General features: G+C 52.7%; 1 protein-coding gene across 2 annotated transcripts in view; it reads right to left on the bottom strand.

Moving 5' to 3' along the window:
- Positions 1–18,519, bottom strand: part of HTR2C (5-hydroxytryptamine receptor 2C) — a 438,632-nt gene that overhangs the window by 286,022 nt on the left and 134,091 nt on the right. For both annotated transcript variants that reach the window (XM_075916247.2, XM_075916246.2), the window contains exon 2: positions 17,925–17,998. The gene's annotated coding sequence lies outside the window, so the exon portion shown is untranslated. The remainder of the gene's footprint in view (positions 1–17,924; positions 17,999–18,519) is intronic.

The following is an 18,519-nucleotide window of genomic DNA, read 5'->3' as shown; positions in this document are numbered from 1 at the left end:
CACAGCCTGAGAGCTGCAGTGTGAGCTGCGTACTAAGCGCCCGAAGGGGACCCCTCCACGATACGGGGTATTTCGGGGCAGCACTGTCTGAGCGTGGCCGATTACAGAACAGGACCTCACCAGGCGCCTAGCACAGAGCCTGCATTCGCCCAGCTGCAGTGTTCGCCTTTGGGCACTCTAGCGCGAACCATCCCTGGGCATTCTGGGAAGGGCCGTAAGACCGGCTCCTTGTGCTGCAGGGTGCCAGGGGCTGAGCTGACAGAGCTGGGCATGGCGCTACTGACTTCAGTGAGGCACAGCAGCATGCGCCAGCTGAGGCTCGGGCTCCCCGTGTCACTCACGGAATGGCCGTGTGGTTTTCCTATTTCAGCAGTGGCCAGAGGCCGTTTCCCTGCACTACCCCTGGCACAGGCCTTGGCCGGTTTTGCACACACGCACACGGCTGAAAGGCAGGGGGTGGGTGCTAGTGCACAGGACGTTTTACGGAGCAGAGGATCAGCAATTGGCTTTGGCCTGTTGTGTGTCACTCGTGTAAGCCTGTGATATTCAAATCTGCACCCGACTGACTATCTTACCACAGCGTGGATGCCAGCCTGGATTCCTGCAGCCCTGGGCAGTCGTGGCAAAGCGACAGGGCTGGAGACTGAGAGGAGGAACTTCCTGCGAAATCCAGGGCTCTGGCTCCAGAGGGGACATCCAGCATTGAGACCCGGATCCGGATGCTTAGGACGTGGCATGCGCAGATCTGTGGGCTTGGTTTTCTACTTACACCACAGCTCAAATCAGGGACATGCCTGTGGGCCACATGGCAACCTAGGGGATGAGGTTCGGTGCAACGTGCACTCCAGCCGGGGGCGTCGCTCACCAGTTGCAAAGCCGTGAACCTGTCTGCATCCGAGTGTGGGTTGCACATTGGGGTCGAGCTTTGCCGAGGAGCCTGCGGGTCTCTCGGTCCCAGGCAGGCACTTCCAGAGCTCTCCTTACCCCCCGGAGGACGTCATTCCGAGCCTGACTGTCGCGTCCTACAGCCACTGCGCTGAGGCCCAGGGGGCTGGGAGGGAATAGCTCCATAGCGAGACGCAGCAGGGCTCAGCCTACGGACTGCTGTGTGCGGCTGTGGCCTGCGCTCTGCAACCAAGCGACGGGAGAGGGGCTTCAGCACCTGAACAGCAAGGAGGCTATTTGGAGCTGGGCTCGCTGGAGAGATGGGCCCTGGGGGTGTGTCCACACCCCACTTAACAGCTTGCTGAATCGGGTTTGAGAGGCTAAAATTGCTGGGCTCGGGGACCCTCATATGATCATGTACTCCCCTTCATGGAGTACAGGGCGCGCTCGCTAGGGGTGGTTTGGGGAAGAACACAGGCAGGAAATGTCCTGGCTCCCACGGAATCGGGAGACCACTTTGGACAGGAAGGCCAGGGGAGGGGAGGGTGGAGCTGCACTGTGCCCTTAGAAAATACCGTATACGGGGGTTCGGAGGTTGGGACTCAGAGCTGTGAAACCCTCCTGGTTGACATGGCCACAAAAACAGAGACCTTCCATGAGAGCTAGGACAGGTAGCCAAAGGCTCCAAGGGAGTCCTCATGAGTCTTCAGAGGACCAGGCTGAGGTCCCTTGGAGGTAAAGGCTGTTTAACCAGAGGGTACAACCTTTCTATGCCCTCGAGAAAGTCTCCCGCGAGTGGGGTCATCAGAAGGGACCTCTGACCCACCCCGGCTAACTACAAACAAGAAATAGATAAGAAAGCACAGCCAGGGTCGTCTTGCAGAGCGAGAGACCAAGTGCTCCAACGACTGCTGCTGGCGAGGAGGAGAAATGAGCGGACAGAGGGCCAGCTGAGCTCTATACACCACGCCAGGCAGGCGCCACTCCAGGGGGCTCAACAGCTGCCCCGACAGGTGCCCCTAGGGGAAAACCTTCCACCGAACACACGCCGACTGGAATACACAGGAGCACCCCCCCCAAAGGAGAAAATTCATCCCGCACCTGTGGGACTAAACCCTCTCCAATATCCCGGGCCTGCCACAGTGACAACACTGCAGCCAACAGTGAGCAATCCAAGAAAGCATCCTCAGCTAGCGCCAATCAGAGCAGCTTCAATGACTGCCACGGAGCTAGGCTGACATATGGCCGCCGCGGGGTCCCAGGGGCCGCAGGACCTCGGGGGCTGTGTTCGGAATTCCCTCGGGCAAGGCCATCTACTTTGCTACACACCGCAAAAAGGTGCCACACGAATACACTTAGGCTTGCAGGCTGGCAAAGCAGACAATGTGCGCAGCCCAGCCAGAGAGAAAAGAAGCCCTTAGGGTGCAGTTGTGCAGGGAGATGAATCAAATGTTGTTTTCCTCTATTTACTGTGTGTGTTCTCACCCTGCCCAGCGCCATGCTGAAAAACTAGAGGAGTTTGTCAACGATTTTGATGGAACACTTTCTCTTTGGAAAACGTTGGTTCTTCAAGGGTGAAATGTTCCATGGAATGTATTGATTTCCACAAAACTTCATGGGGGAGTGGGGAGGGAAAGATTGGAGCACTCTCATAAGGTTGAAATGAAAAGGTCTGATTTGGTTTTGAAACAACTTTGCTTGTTTTTTTCTAAACATTTACAAATATGAAATTTAAACAAAATACGTCCAGTTTCCGGGTCAACTCAAATGAATCTTTTTCTTTAATTTCACATAATGGAAAACAGGTTTTATGGCTTTGTCCCATTTCCAAACAGAAGACGTTTTAAAATGGCCACATTTCACGCAAAATAGAAAACCTGTCTCTGACCAGCTGCAGGGTTACATACAAGGCCATGGACAGTTCAGTTACTTAACCCAAACCAGAAAACTACCGCACCAGTTCTCTCGTCTGTGGGTCAGCCTGTCGAAATGCTGTGACCAGCGTTCACAAGTAGAATTCTACAGCACGATGGACAGCAGAGGAGTGCTAAAACCAGACAATCCCATCTCACCTCTGCCTTCTGGACCGTCATTTCCAATCTGTATTCTACTCTCAGGTTACCTAGGCCTTTTCCCTGCTGCCGGCACTTTCCCACGCTATTCAGTTCAAATGGGTGATTACCGAGCAAGATAGAAAGGGATGGTCAGCAGCATGTAAATATCACCTGGGCTTTCGTGTCCTTAACATCTAGGCTGGGAATCCAATCCGGAGAAGCTACATTTCAGCATCTCATTCACCTACAGTTTATGCTGGTAAAATTCTCAGACCACACATCTGCTTCTCGACTTTACCACTCAACAGGCGTCTTAGTGGAGAGCTTCCCTCACTAATTACTTAGCAACGGTCTCTCACTTGTGCTTAACTGCAGAAAGTCAGAACCTACCCAATGTTGCTTGCATCCCAGTAGCAGAAGACACACCGACCAGTGTAACAGATCGCACTAGATGGCTTTCTTTTTAAAAAGTCCAATTCTCCAAGAACACTTCCAGAGACATTTTTAAAAATGCAGGCAGATAGGAAACAAAGTGTTTATTTTGGAAAGTTAGCTATGTGGACTATCACTGCATGTATATGGGCACAGATGACTGAGCAACCTACTGGCATGGCTTACTTTGCTCTTGCATTTCCCACCCGCTCACGCTGCCTAAGAAAGGCAGCAATGAAAGGGGCATTCTGCCTATTCCATTTCAATCAGGATTTTATTTCTATCATTATGTCTTACGGTCAGGCAAGTCTATAATTCTCCTCCACCCAGCACGGCTACACAGACGCGTATAGGTATGTGGGGCTAAACCCTCAGACACCTTAGTTGTTATTAAGCCCTTGAGACCACGCAAAACTGTGGTCACCTAAAACTTTGTGCCTAGATACGTCCAGCTTCACATATGGCCTGGTCTGTTTTAAAGGGGAGTTAATATCTGGCAGAAAAGGTCCATTCCTCTGCATAGCAGAGCCATTTGGAAGAAAAACTGCACACACTTCTTAAAGACTCACCACATCAAGGAACACCTCTAAAGAACCTAGAGGAACGGTCACAGAAAAGCACCGTAATGGATTTTTTTAAAACGAGAGGTTTTGTTGGAAGCTCGCTTGACTTGCAGCATTTTGGAGGCTAATGTCTTTGTTACTATTTCTGAGTATTCCAGCTCCATTAGTATTTGTCTTGATCGGACTTGACAATTACCTCACTTATATTCAATCCAGTGTAACCCATCTATTCTAGGGCAATCTGGCTAGCATCAGACAGTGATCTTTACAGGGTATGCACTGTCCCTCTCTAAGGGGCTATGGATCTTTCCCCAGCCCACTTCTCTAGCGGTGTCTGTCAGTAGCATCTTCCCATAGCCCCGAGGACTAGTTCACTTCAACGTTTCCAGACATATGGCTTCAGGGGCGGCCCTAGACTAGCTGCCAGCAACTGGCGCCCTAGGCAAACCATGCAATAGGCACCCCCACCTCAACAATATTGAGCCACCACTTGGCGCCCCATTTAACTTGGCGCCCTAGGTGACCACCTACTTCTACTATAGGGACGGGCCGCCCCTGTATGGCTTCCTTTCCCCTACACAAAGGGAACATGCTGTTAGTTGTAAGGTTATGGAACTAGAACATGTGCGTGCTCGGCTGTCAGGGAAATTGGACTCCTACTCCATCACTCCAGTGTAACAGCCAGTGTGGAACAGGGTCCCATTACAATGACGCTCCCCGTCCTATACTATGTGAAAAACATTAATTATACTCTGGGCTAGAAATGTGATTAAGCTCTTGATGGGGAGCATGATTACCCACACCATACAGTATCTGACAGCTATAGTATCGCTACATGGGCTTTGCTTCTGTAATTTATATTTTATACACCTTTTCCTGCTAGAGTTGAGAACCTTTGCAGCTTGCTTGTCTAGAAGTGTACAAGTGAAAACGGTTCCACGGTTATTTTTTATTAAAGTAAGATTCCTAGCGTGATAAAAACCTATTTCAGGTTGAAAGATCCCAAAGCACTTTGCGAGTGTATCTACCCACTTGCTACATCCCTGTAAACGAGATCACTAAATGAGGGACACAACTCTGTTGGATTGTCCAGGTGGCAAAAGTACCATTGTCTGCGATAGGGGCATGATCCATAAAAAGGACTCAAAATACACAAAAGGCACCTTGAGAGAAGACCTTCTTGGCTTCATGGGTTTGCAGACTTTAATGCTTAAAGGGACCATTCTGATTCTAGTCGGACCCTTGCACAGCACAAACCTGGTCATCTCACCACTGTTCCCTTCATCTAACCCAGGGAAGATCCCAAGGAAAATTCTAGTGCATTCTAGTGCAATGTTCTAGCAAAGTTTGAAACTGAGGTGCAGGCCAATGTCATAAAATGTGCTCAGAGACAGACAGAGGGGAAAAACCAGGGCAATGAAGAAAGAGCTAGAAGAAGAAGAAAAAAGCCTAGAAAAGTGCTTGTCTTCCTTGGGGGAAATTCCTGGAGAAATCGTTTAACCCCCTTGGCAGTTCTCGATCAGTCTGATACCCTCTGTTGGTTTCTTCTAAGTTTTACTCATCTCTAGTAGCAGGCCACGGGCTCTGAGAATGAATCAACACGCTACCCACTGCAATATTTCCAAAGCCACTTAGCTAACTGCTGCCAGCTGAAAATTTCCACCTGGAACGTCTAGAAGGATGACCTTTGGCGAAAGGTGACGAGCCAGAGATAAAGGCTTTGTAGACTCCCATGCTGTCCAGCGGCTCATGCTGATGGATTGTACGAAGCCACAGACGTTCATCCGCGTGGCTCGGATGACTAGGGAATGTAAGTTATGCCTACAACCAGGCATTTCATCCTCTGCCTCTAGCATTATAAGCACCTGAGCACAGATGGGTCTGCTATCTGTTCTGGGATTACATAAGATGCTGACAGGCACCAGATGATGATGGCAAATAAGTGCGGGAGGTGGCAATATCAGGATTGTCAGGAGGGAAAGAATTATTGGCCATTTTCCTGTTCCTGGTCACAGGGCACTAAATTCCACATACAATAACATTCCATTCCAACAGGCAGATGCCAACTAACTAGAACGTGCAGTGGTATCCTTGGGGACGGAATGAACAGCTATGCGTTTCTCAAGAGGTGCAAATTAAACAAAAGTGCAACAGGAAAAAGATGTATTAAAAAGCCCTTGCAAACCTCTGTGGTTTGGGGGCGGGGGGAGTAGCTGAAAAAGTGACTAGCAAAATCTGCCCTGCCCCATTCCCTGACCACTGCATTGTGGGGGCTGCAGTGAAGACTCGTCAGAACAGAAAATAGCTGGACTTTTAAAAAGCAGAGGCCTGACCCTGCAGCAGGATCTGAAAGCATAGAAACCTGCCTGCATGTGGGTGCAGCCCCATGGAGCCATTTGTAGGCCTGAAGCCCATCCGGATACCATGAACAGACTGCGTGTCACTGCCCTTCATCTCTCTAGCAGCTCTCTGCATAGGCCCCTCCCCTCCCCACCTCCAAATAAGTCCTGTGCCTGTTGGGAGCCCCACTGAAGCCATGGGGCCCTGCTCATGCCAGGCACCCAAAGGACCAAGACATCACTCAGGGTGGGGGGATGTGCAGCTGTCATAATCAGGAGTGCTGACCCGTACCTGGTGACTAAGGGGTTAACTCTGTCCCTAGCCAGGTATCTGGTCAGCCAATAATAATGCAGGTAGGAATTTCAAACTGGGACAAAGGAGTCTTTATCTTTCCCTCCTTTGTCTGAAAAGCAGAGCGAAGGAGATGGGAGGCCCATCTCTTTCCAAGAACAGACTTCTTATGATGTGTAAGTAGGGCAAAGTTTAGACAGTCCATCAGGATCTGATGTTTCTCCTGGTTTGGGAATTTGGAACTAATGTCTGAGCTGTTAAGTGTGGAGTTTTTCCCCCTTTTGTAACTAAAGTTTTAGCCTAGGGATTTTCCCTGAGTATATCAATTGGTGGCTCTTCTCATATAGCCACTTTACTATGCTTGCAAGTGTAGTTTTGTTTTGATAATAAAAGTTTTTCTTTTTCTAATTCACTGGTACTGGTTGATGTGTGTCCTGAAAGGTCTGTCTGTGGCTCCCCTCTGTTTTTCCCAATTCCAAGCAAAATGGAGGTTGGGGCGGGGGAGAGTTTTACCTTAGGGAGGAGGTTTCCCAAGTGACCTCTTCCCTGGTTTACTTGGAATTACCTAGGTGGTGGCAGCAGATTTCCCAGTCTGGGTATTAGGATTTGGGGGGGGGGGGGAGAGAAGTTGTTGTACCAGAGCCTGTAGAGGCAAGGTTTTGGAGTGCTCTTGCAGGCCCCCACTTCTTCATTCGTCGTGCCAGAGTAGGGAACAGCACTGACAGCAGCTAAAGCAGCAGCTCACTTGTGTGCCCTCTCCATTTGTTTCCCCAGTGGTTTCACCACCCCTTAGCAAGGCCCACCCCAGTGGAGGTTCCCCCAGCGAACAGGAGTACATTTGAATTAACCAGTTATTCCTCTCTCATGCCTGTCCTCAACATAGACTCAAAGCGCTGTCCTGCTGCTGCAGCACCGCCAGCTTGTTTGTACTCATTAGCACAAGCTTATCTGGCACCGGGTGCCTAGCAAAAAGCACTCACCCTCACGCCTAATCCAACAGACCTCAGCAGCCAGTGCTGCACCCCGCGTACACATGACATACAAATTCCCTTTGCTGGCTGGGGAACAACGTTCCAGCCGAGTTTGTTTTTAACACACTCGGATTTCCAAGGCTACGTCTAGATTGCAGGTTTCTTTTGGAAGAAGCTTTTCCAGAAGAGATCTTCTAGAAAAACTTTCTTCAAAAGAGAGCGTCCACACAGCAAAAGTGCAACGAAAAAGCAATGTGCTTTTTTGAAAGATAGTGCCCACGTTGATTGGATGCTCTCTCACATTTAAGTTGTGATTAGTCTAGACAGAGTGGCCACCAGGGCACCTGTGTTATTTCCTGAAGGCCTCTTCTTTTGAAAGAACTCCCTCTTCTGTGTCCACACACACACCTTTTTCCAAAAAAAGCTTTTTCGGAAAAAGGCTTCTTCCGCCATCAGAAAAACCCCTCCATTCTTTCAACTTTCTGTTGAAAGAATGCAATAGCAACATGGACATAAGGGTACTTTTTCCAGAAAAGTGGCCCTTTCCCCAGAGAAACACTGCCGTGTAGACATACCCTGAGTGGAGAAAATGTAGAAGTCCAGCCAATATCAGGAGTAGAGCTTTAATGAGCGTGCACTCGATGGCTGAAAGGTCTCCCCGAGAGTCATTCCAGTTTAACACTGTTTCTTTAGGAAAGAAACAAGAACACAAGCCCATGCTGCCATTTCAGCCATGCACATAGGGTATTAATGGAAGTCACCAGGCAGCGTTACTTCAGATGGCCTTGCTAGTTCTAGGCGTCTGGAGGAAGAGGAATTAGATCTGGGAGAAATGCTCATTGTCAGCTGTGATGCTCTTCTTTCTTAGATGCTGCAAAGACTCCTCTGCCTAAACGCCTGAAGAAATCATTAAACTGGAGCCCACAAGTGTTATTCCTTTCCTAGGCATCCCATGAGAGAGACCGGTCTGGGCATGAGGCGTGAGGGGAGGGAGAAGGGTCTGGGTTTCAGTGAGATGTGTAATTAGTTTGTAAAATGAGAAACAGACCAAATGCTCGAGACCTTTATGCCTTGATCTAGAGTCCCTGCTCGCTGGGAGGGAGGGAGGGAGGGAGGCAGAGAGTGGAGAGCTTTTTGTTTTCTTTTGTTCATGCCGGAGGCAAAATTCCTTGTGCCGCAGCTAAGGCAGCCGGATTGCTGCATCGGGGAATATCGATTACGTGAAGACATTCCACATTTCTCAAATCAACCTTGAATGCAGCCCTTGCTCCAGAAGAGTCTGTCTCCCACAGAGCTGGTGGCCGGCAGCACACCAGGCCCAAGGAGTTAAGTCCCCATCCCTCCCCCAGCTCCAGCCTGGGGGGAAGCTCAGAGTGGCAGACTGTTCTGAACTCCAGGACTCCGTGACGTTCGCTCCTCCGGCTGTCTGAGACGGGCACAAAACACCTGCACCTCAGGCAACGCATACCTCAGGAGATGCTACTGTCGCTAGAGCCCCGGGGTCAGGCAGCAAGCCTTCCTCTTCGTGGCCTCTCCCCAGCCAGGCATCTCTGCCTCCACCTTTCGCAGGGGGAGGACTGAACAGGCCATAAGGAAAGAAGGGGGCAGGTATTAGTGGGGCTCTGAGGCTAGTGGGAGCCAGCTCCCCGCACTGGAGATGACAAAAGATAGCAGAGGATACAAAATTGCTCAAAATGACGGTCAATGCTGATAAACACACAGTGGAAAACAACCCCAACGGTAACGCACAACGGCGAGGTTAAAATTAGTGGAGTCAACATCAGGGCTGTCCCTAGGTGGGCCTGAGGCAACCCCACGCCTCCCGCGCAGGCCAGACCCCACCCCTGCCCCTGCCCCTCTCCATCCCTTCCCCCAAACGCTGCTTCTGCTCCAACCGCTTCCCTCCTCTTTCCACCCCTCCTGTCTCCATTGCGCCCCTTCCTCCAATCCGCTTCCTGCGCAAAGCGAGCCAGGGAACGACCAGTGGGCCTGGTGCGGTACGGCAACAGGGGCCTGGCCCTCCCCTCACGCACCACAGCAGTGGGAGCCAGGGAAACCCAGCAGCCTATTCCGCTCTGCCGCCCTCCCAACCCACTGCTCAGCCTTGCTTGGGTGGAAGGTAGCGGCGTGTCCCACCCCACGCTCCCCTGAGTGACACCAGGCTTGGGGGGACAGGTGGGGCTGGGGGGCTCCTTTTCCCACCACCACACGGAAGCAGAGTGTGGCGGGTTTGGAGGGTGGCAGCTCCAGCTCCCTTTGGCAAGGTGAGCATGGTTGGGGGGGCCTGCTGCTGCCACAGGCCTCACCCTGACAATCCCCTGAGCTCGCCGGCTACCAGGGGGATCCAAAGGACAGTTAAAGTGGCTGCCTGGGGGCTTCCCAAAGCGCAAGGCCTGGGGAAGCCACCTGAACCGTCAGCTCTGGTCAGTGTGGGAACGTCTCTGAAAAGACCTGCTCAGCGTGCAGCAGTCACTACGGGAAACGCTAACAGAACGGGAGGGGCCATTAGAAAGGGGACAGACAATTAGACAAAATTATCAAAATGTCACTCCATACATTTCCTATCTACTCAGCTCCAGTACCGTGTTCAGTGCTGGGTACCCCATCTCCAAACACGATCTATTAGAACTGGAGAAGGGTCAGAGAAGGGCAACAAAAAAAGATGAGATGCATGAAGCAGCTCCCATAAAAGGAGCGATTAAGAAGCCTGGAAGTGAGCAGCTTAAAAAAAGGAGAGAGACGAATAAAGGGGGATGTGATAGAGGTCTATAAACTCATGAATGTCATTGAGAAAGCAACTAAGGAAGTGTTATTTACCCCTTCACAAAAGATAAGAATCAGGCTCACCCAATAAAATTCATAGGTAGCAGGTTTGAAATATTTCCTTTAGTTTTTTTAGGCAGTGCACAGTCAATCTGTGGAACTCCTTGCCAGGGGATGTTGTGAAGGCCAGGATTACAGCTGGGTTGGAACAGTTTCAGATGGGCAGCCGTGTTAAGTTTGTAACTTCAAAAATAAAGTGCCACAGGATTACTCATCGGCTGAAAAGAGAATGAGATAATCTCGGGGAGGATAAGCCCAGGATTGGCTGTTCATTAAAATGGTCAGGGACTCAAGCCCATGCTCGGGGTATCCATAACTCTCTACCTGCCAGGAGGTGGAGGACAGGGGATGGATCACTAACAGCCCTGCTCCATTCACTCCGTGGGAAGCGTCTGGCACTGGTCACAGAACAGCAGGTGCAATGGACCCTGATCCAAGCCAGCCTGACTGTTCTTATGCACAAGGTAACTGAGTGCCTCAGGGGTGAGACGCCACAAGGTGAAATGCAGGTGACAGAGCCAGGAGGGGGATAGTAATGCAAGTTACCGGGACAGCTGCAGGGGAGCACCTCTAGCCCAGCTGGCTCTCCAGGGATGGGGCAGCTGGGGAGGCAGAGCAGCTCCAAGGACTGCAGAAGAAACCGGGTAACTCGTCCTGCAGGATACCGGGGGCAGGGGAGGCTTTGCTGACCACAGTCCCTGCCACCTCTCAGAGCAGAGCAGCAGAGGGCAACTGAGATCGGTAAGTGGGCCACCATGAGTGGCCCTCCATCTCAGTGAGCTGCATGTACCCCCCCGAACCGCCTCTCTGCCCTCGCACACTGGAGCCCCGCACTTCCCGCTCCTCCCCCTCCCTCCCTGCACTTCCTGCTCCTGCCCCTGCCCTTCCCGCACTTTCGGAGGAGCAGAGAATCGGGGGATGTGTGGGGGTGACTCCCGCGCCCCAGTGGCAGACCAAGAAGAGGGGCCAGTGGGGGAGGGGGCTGACGGAGGATCCACAGGCCGCTGGAGGAGAGGAAAAGGTGAGCTGGGGCCTGGGACCTTGAGAGAGAGACATTTTTACTGACTACAGCTAGGAAAGTTACTGTGCTCATTGTTTTTAGCGCAAAACCATGTGAAAGGGGCACGTGGTGACACTTGGCAGCTTTGATTCAGAGCTGTCGGAGGGTGTGAAATGAACCAGAAGCCTCAATGTGAAACTCAGTGGGTGAGAATCCACCACGCCACATGGATGATAAAATATTCGCCCAATCCACTGCACTGGTGCCGTGCTGAGCATGCTGCGGGTCGGCGCGGGTGGCAAACAGCTTTGCTTAGCGTCTGGCCTGGGAACGCCTGGAGTGAATTAGAGGCATAAGTGATGGCAGGAACGACCCGGGGGCTGTGTGTGCTGTGCTCTCACTGGGCTGGAACACAACGGAGGACACACCCGGGAAAAAAACGTAATTGTCTGGACTGCAGCAGTATAGGCCTGTTCCCTCGCAGCGAACGGATCCGTGCACCACCCAGTGCTGGCACCAGAGTGGCATTTCAATGGACTAGCTGCTCCAGGCGTTGAGAGCAACCATGGTCAGGGCTGTCTTTGTGAAACTACAGCGCAGCATGAAGCAAAACTCCCCCTTAATCCGCCCAAGGGCCAAGCCGCTACTGGTTTGGTCAGAGATCACTGGACCACGGCCCTTCTTCAAACCAGACAAGGAACTCAACCGTGGCTCTGCAGAACAATCGTCGCTTCCTTCCCCTCCCAGCATGAATGGCTGAGGGACCGGCATCTGCCCGGCCTGCGCCCACCAGGGCAGGCAGAGCGAGGGGCAAACTGGGTCGGAAGCCAAAGCCATGGCTGCACAGGCAGGGTCTGGATGCAAGCCTGGTGCTAATTATCCCTCACAGCCCCAGCACAGGTCTCCCCCGTTGTATCTTTGCGGAGGGGAGTCAATGGGGTGTTCTCAGGCGCTCGGTCTTCTGCGTCCCAGAGGCAGGCTCCGTTGGGTCACACGACGGGCCTGCTCCTGCTGCCTTTGCACGAGCACAGCTCGGACTGAAGAGGCTCCCTTGTGCGGGAGCAGCGGCAGAGGCGCTAAGGGCTTACAGCTGCAGGTCACCGACGAGGCGAGTGCTCGCAGGGCAGCTAACGGCGTGAAGGCTGGTTCGGTTCCCCGGGACAGAGGAGCCACCCCCTTGCAGGGTAATGGCACCGTGCCGATGCAATGCCCTGGCCAGCCCGCCAGGCTGGGAGAAGCCTGCCCTGGACATGGCTGTGCGGAAAGCATGTGCCGTGCAAGCTGAGTGGTCTCGCCAAGACCCTGCACATCCCAGAGCGGAGAGGCTGGAGGGGGGGAGCCAGGCTTGGTGACATACAGACTTGGAGCAGAGAGGTGGGAAGCAGCTGCAACAAGTGTTACTGCAGTACTCCGGCTGTAGCAGGGGCTACCGCCTGGCTCAATCTGCCATGTGCCCTGCCTGAAGGTTGGTGGGGAACGTTCCCCCCGGGACTGGCCTTGTGCCAACCTTTCTATCTTCGGGTTCACCCGAGGCACCAACATCCCCCTCCTCAGGCCCCCTCTGGGAAGAGTGGCTAGAAATGGGCTTCTGGGTCCCATAAGCGAGCGGGACGTTGGGAAGGGCTCCCCTGAATTGGGGCTTGAGGGAAGAAACCGTGAACTTGCCCTGGGCTGCCATACACTTTAGTAAAACAGGTTCTTATCAGACGCGGAGGTGTTGGAACATGCCAGTTCCACGTAGCCTTTAAAAAAGTCAAGTCTCGGCACTCAGAGCACTCCAAACAGACTTTACTCACTCACTTTTATCGAAGGCTACGTCTACACAACCAAGTTTTGTTGGCAAAACTTCTGTCGACACCCAGAATTTGACCAAAAAAAAAGCCAGAGGGGCTCACACTTGCTCCCTCGGTCCACAGATCATGTCCACGTGGGGGGCCCCCCATCACTGACTGTGAGCAATGCATTGTGGGTAGGAGTCCCACAGATCAGTGTTGTGGCAAGGAAGAGCTGATCCCTGCGTTTCTTAGCATTCCTGCCAAGTTCTCCCACAGCCTTCTCAACAGCTGGGAGTGGCATCATGAGTAGCTCTGTGAGCTCTCTGTGCTAAGGAGTGTCAAAGCAGCACAGTGTCTGTCCTTTTCCCGGTGCAGTGGCAGTGTGCGTGCCACTGTTTCTAGTGCGCGGCAGAACAGAAGCAGTCCAATCATTTGTTCTTTGTTCCTTCCCCAAACAGAACAGCTCACTCAGCTGTCAGATACATCCCAGAGCTTTGAAAGGAGGCGATCCAGCCCCTCCCCCCCATCAACCCCTCCTCCCAAGTTTTGCTTTTATTTTATTTTTGTTTCTCGGACCTGGTCAGTTTTTTTTGCTCAACAAGTTTTGCTGCTATTGGGGGGGGTGAGGGTTTCTCAAAAATCAAAAAGGGGGCGTGATGCTGAGAAGTTTGGGAACTGCTGCTCCAGAGCTTGTGTCCAGGATAAAAACAGCTTCTCTGATTTGTGCTGGCGATGGAGCGGGCAGCAGTGACGAGAACCAATAAACTGCTCGGAAGGGCCCTTAGTAGCTTCTGTAAGGAGTCGGGACAAGTCGCCCGGAGAGCCCGTCCCCTCCCCCACCTGGGGCGCTCCTTTTCTAAGCGAAGAGGGATGCGTCCTGCCAGAGGCGTCCACAGGACCGACCGGTCTGTAGCTGACCTACCAGAGAGCCCCCACCCGCCTCAGGGCTCACTCAGAGCTGGATGAAGTGGCTGCAGTAAGTCCATGCGCAAAAGCGGATTGCTCTGCCCTGCCAGGCTGGAGCCATCACCTCCTCCTTCCTCTGCCCCCAGCCATGGCCGTGGCTGGAGAGCCAGCAGAACGGTGTCTTGCCCGTCGCTAGCGACGTCGGCTTTTGGTTGTACAGCCCCAGAACCCGGACACAGCCGGGAGAACTTGGGTCACAGGCCCTCTAGTGCCAGGGGCCCTGGCTGACCTGTTACGTGTGCAGACCAGAGCGTCTCCCTGGAAATCGCTCTGCTGCCCCCCAACCCAGCTGGCACTGCATTATTCTCCCAGCATTTCTCACGCCCTGCTCGGTAATACCAACGTCCCCTGCACCCCCTCACCCAGAACAGCCTTTGCCTGGTCTCCCAGCGCTGACTGCCAGCCGCGAGCTGCACCAGGCCTCAACCCTCGCCCCCGTGGGAATCGGGACAGTGGGGTAGTCAGCCGGAGGGTTCCCAACCAATTCCAGCCTAGGACTGCAGTTTGCCTCTGCCCAGGGAGATTCACAAAGGCCAGTGTCAAGCGCACACGTGTCGGGGTGCTCCGACTCCCAGACACCACGGCGGAGAGGGAGCGGCGCTGCCAGGGCCTCTCGCGATGGCGTTAGCACCGTTGTGTGAGAGGGAGCGTGGGGAAGCTAATGCAGGCTCAGGCTGGCGTCCATTTAAACCACTCATGCCTGCGCGTGGGCCCATCTCTCAGCTCTAGCCAGCTCACAGGCCGGAGCTGCGATCCCGAATCACGACACAGAGATTGGCATTTAACCAGCTGCCTTTTACAGCGGGGCTTTTAGGCCTTCTTCCTTCACAGCATCGCAGATTTTTAATTAAATAGGAGATTTTTCTAAATTTGCCCCTTTTTAATTGAATGTTTGGATTAATTGTCTCTGAGATGTGATGCTTCCTGGAGATAAATTAACAAGGAAGTTCAAAGGGAAGAGCTGACAGCAATAATTATCAAATTAAAGCCAGTTCCATACTTGGGGGAAAACTTTCTGCTTTGATAGGCAGGAGAGTGGGAAGCAAAACTTGGGAGACAGAGAAGCCAAAGTCGAAGAGACTGCTGCTCGGCGGGGGCAAAGCCCGGGGTACTGGAATACAGGGTGCTCTAGAGGCCTGTGTGCATCACAAGGGGGAGAAACACAAACTGGACTGGCCATGTCCTCTCACTCTGGACAGTCTGTGGCGGTTTGGCCGTATTCCGCCTGCCAGCCCTAATGGCTGTTCGACCCTGGAAAGTCGAGCTGCAGCAAGCGGCATTGTGGGGTCCGCAGGCAGCGTCCCAATGACGTTCAGATCCAGCAGGTGCCGCTGAGAAGCAAAAAGCAGATCCCCCTTACCTGCCAGCCCTGCCAAGTTTGCCTCTCCAGTGCCAGGCTGTTTGGGCTGTTTGCCTCTCCAGTGCCAGGCTGTTTGGGCTCTCAGGTGGTGCAAGTTCAGTTAGACCAGAGACACTCGTGTAACCCCATTGCCCCCCATACCCACCCCCCAGCACTAGCAGGCAGAATGGAAAGGCCGGCGGCACGCGACGGACCGGCCGGCGGCACGCGACAGACTGGCCGGCGGCACGCGACCGACTGGCCGGCGGCACGTCTTTCTCCTTCATGAAGAACATGACAGAAAAGTAGCCACCAGTCAGTCAACACAGGACGTTCAGTGCTAACCTCCTGAGAACGTTCCACGTGCTCTGGAAGTCGTAACTCCATCCTCAGGGCACATTCGTAGGTGGCTCTAGGCTATATTTTGCACAATAAGTGTAGGGAGGGAAAGTCCGGTTACTCCGAGCCCTGCTGCAAGTGCTGTTACAGAGCATGAAGAATTCACTTTGACGAGTGCTTGGTCCTGCAGCAGTGCAGGTTTGGCTGGGAGAGCCCAGCAAGTCAGACCGCTGCCAGGAGAGAGGAGACCATCCCGCTGGCCCAGCAACCGTGCCAATGCGCACCATGTGGCAGCACGGGTCCCGTGGCCGAGAGGTCAGAGCCGGTGCAGTCCCGCTCGGGCGCCTGACGAGCTGACAAAGAGAAGCAAGCCCCGCTCGAGAGAAACAGCAGCACCCCGACTGTCAAATGGCTACGCCCTGAAAGAGCCTCCTCAGGCGCTGGCATTCGCAGCACGCGCCACAGCCCCGTCGTATTGAACCGGAAGAGGGGGATTTCGCCAAGAACCCTTCTGGCTCAGGAGAGAATGCCAGGAGCGGATTTCCCTTCTCAAGTCAATCGGTGGTCCCACATTTCCATGGCGGCAATGAAAGCGGTTCTGTCCCTGGCTGTGGTTCCATGGGCTGAGACCACGGCTGTTTCTGGGTGGGAAATGGTTCTCCTCTCCTTCCTTCCCCCCGCCCAAAGGAGATGGTTTTTATTAATATTCCCATCCTGAATTGTGACGTCAAGAGCACGGCTCTCTGGAAGCAGGAGTCGTCACAGGGGTGTTGTGGATGGAACGGGGGCCAAGACTCCACCTTCTGCTCTCTCATCTACTTCTTTGAAATTCATCCTCCCCAAGTTAATTTGAGCTCTACTCACTGTGTTCGTCTGCTTTGCCTCGCCCTGCTGGCAAGTCTTAGCTGCCCACTGCCTCCCTGTGAAGCCTGAAACACACAGAGACATTGGGCCTTCCTCTGTTCTGCTCCCAGATGTTACAGGATAAACCAATCCTCCCTTCTTCAGCACAAAAGAGCTCGTCAGGGCTGTTCCCCACTCTGGCACTTTGAGTGCTGAAGGTGGGACCCACAAAAGATCTTAAATACCTTGCCTCTCTAGACTCTGCTGACACAACACTCCCCAGAGTCACGGATTCATTGCCCCTGGGAGACAGGCTGCCACCATCAAGTGAATTAAGAAAACCCCTGGAAACCAGGAAGAAACACTCGCGTGCCTTCCCCAGGGTACCCCACGCTCTTTTGCCACAAGACAGCTTGAAAAAAAAAGAAACAAAAAACACAGAAAAGAAAGTGTCTCTCTCATAGCTGCCCTCCCAGGCTAGGCAGGTGCCCACACAGGCCTCCTGTTGCCTTACAAGACACTAGAATCAAATCAGCACCTTAAAACAGGCAATTAAAAGGTACACTGGATAAAGCAGACTTGGTTGCCAGGTGTTACAGAGCAACTGAGAAAAGAGCAGATTAAAACACGGAGAAAAAATGGAATCTGGCACAGCTTAGGTGTAGTGAGTGAGGGGGGAGGGAGGCACATGGGTTTCACACAAAACAAAGACAATGACCCTCATTGCGACTAAACATACATTCCCTTCTCTACTCATGATCCACACAAAGCAACAGCAGCCAGGTATCTGTGTTCAGCTGAAATGTCAACAGCCTTTCCCGCTGGCTTTCCGCCACACCCCCTTGCTACCTGAGTCTAAGCCTTTAGGCACCAGATGCTAGCCAGCTCCCCTCCTATCCATGGTTATCAACAGCCTGTTCTTTTTGCGGCTGCAGGGCTGTTTCCCCAGACACTGGGGACAGTTCTTTAGTTTTGCTTCAGGATTTCCTCTGACCAATGTTACCTTAAAACTGACACTCTCCTCCCACCTCTTGCCCCATGTCGAGAGGTGTCTGGCCTGTGCGTGTTTATTAGTTTTCCTCATCCCCTTCCCCTTTGTTTATAATCTCGCAGTCTGTAAGCTCAGCAGACACGTACTCTCTTTGGGTAGCACCTGGTTCCAGAAAGCCCCACTCCGCTTTGGGCCCGTACGCCCTCCTGCAATACACATAATGAATGAGAACACCGACTCCCGCCATTCGCGCCCTCCCCATGGGAGTCATCGACACGCAACACAGGACCGCGGCTTTCAGCATGTACTTACATTCTCAAGAGGCGCCCGCTGGGCTGGCAGCATGGTTTAGTTGCTGAATGCATTCGTTTGGATTCCGCCTTTCCCTATAAAAGCAAACACGTTACTGTTAAAACCACGGAATCATTGTAAGTACTTTAGCGAGTCACCTGTAAGACAGCGCATGACAGTAGCCATAAAGTTATTTTACATCACTGTAGGAAAACTCGAGCCATTAAATTTCCAGCCCTGTGGTAATTATCTGGAGCAGAAATTAAGTGGCAAAACATGGGGTTTTAAAGCAAGCACATGACTGGTGGTTTATCCCAGGAAAACTAGAGCTTTTGACAATGGGGAGAAGGGATGGAGGGGGGATAAATTAGGTCCCAGTCCTGAAGCTTTTACTCATGAGATTTTGTTGATTTCAAAGGGACTACTTGTATGAGACATAAGAACGGCCAGACTGGATCAGACCAACGGTCCATCTCGTGCAGTGTCCTATCTGCCCACAGTGGCCAATGCCAGGTGCCCCAGAGGGAGGGATCACAACAGGTAATCCTCACGTGATTCCTCCCCTGTCTCCCACCTCCAGAGAAACAGAGACCAGTGACACTATTCCTACCCATCC

This window comes from Pelodiscus sinensis, chromosome 13 (genome assembly GCF_052426305.1).
Source record: "Pelodiscus sinensis isolate ZL-2025 chromosome 13, ASM5242630v1, whole genome shotgun sequence".
NCBI classification, from domain to species: domain Eukaryota; kingdom Metazoa; phylum Chordata; order Testudines; family Trionychidae; genus Pelodiscus; species Pelodiscus sinensis.
Note: the sequence above shows the minus strand (reverse complement) of the source record. Positions and strands in the feature narration are given on the sequence as shown.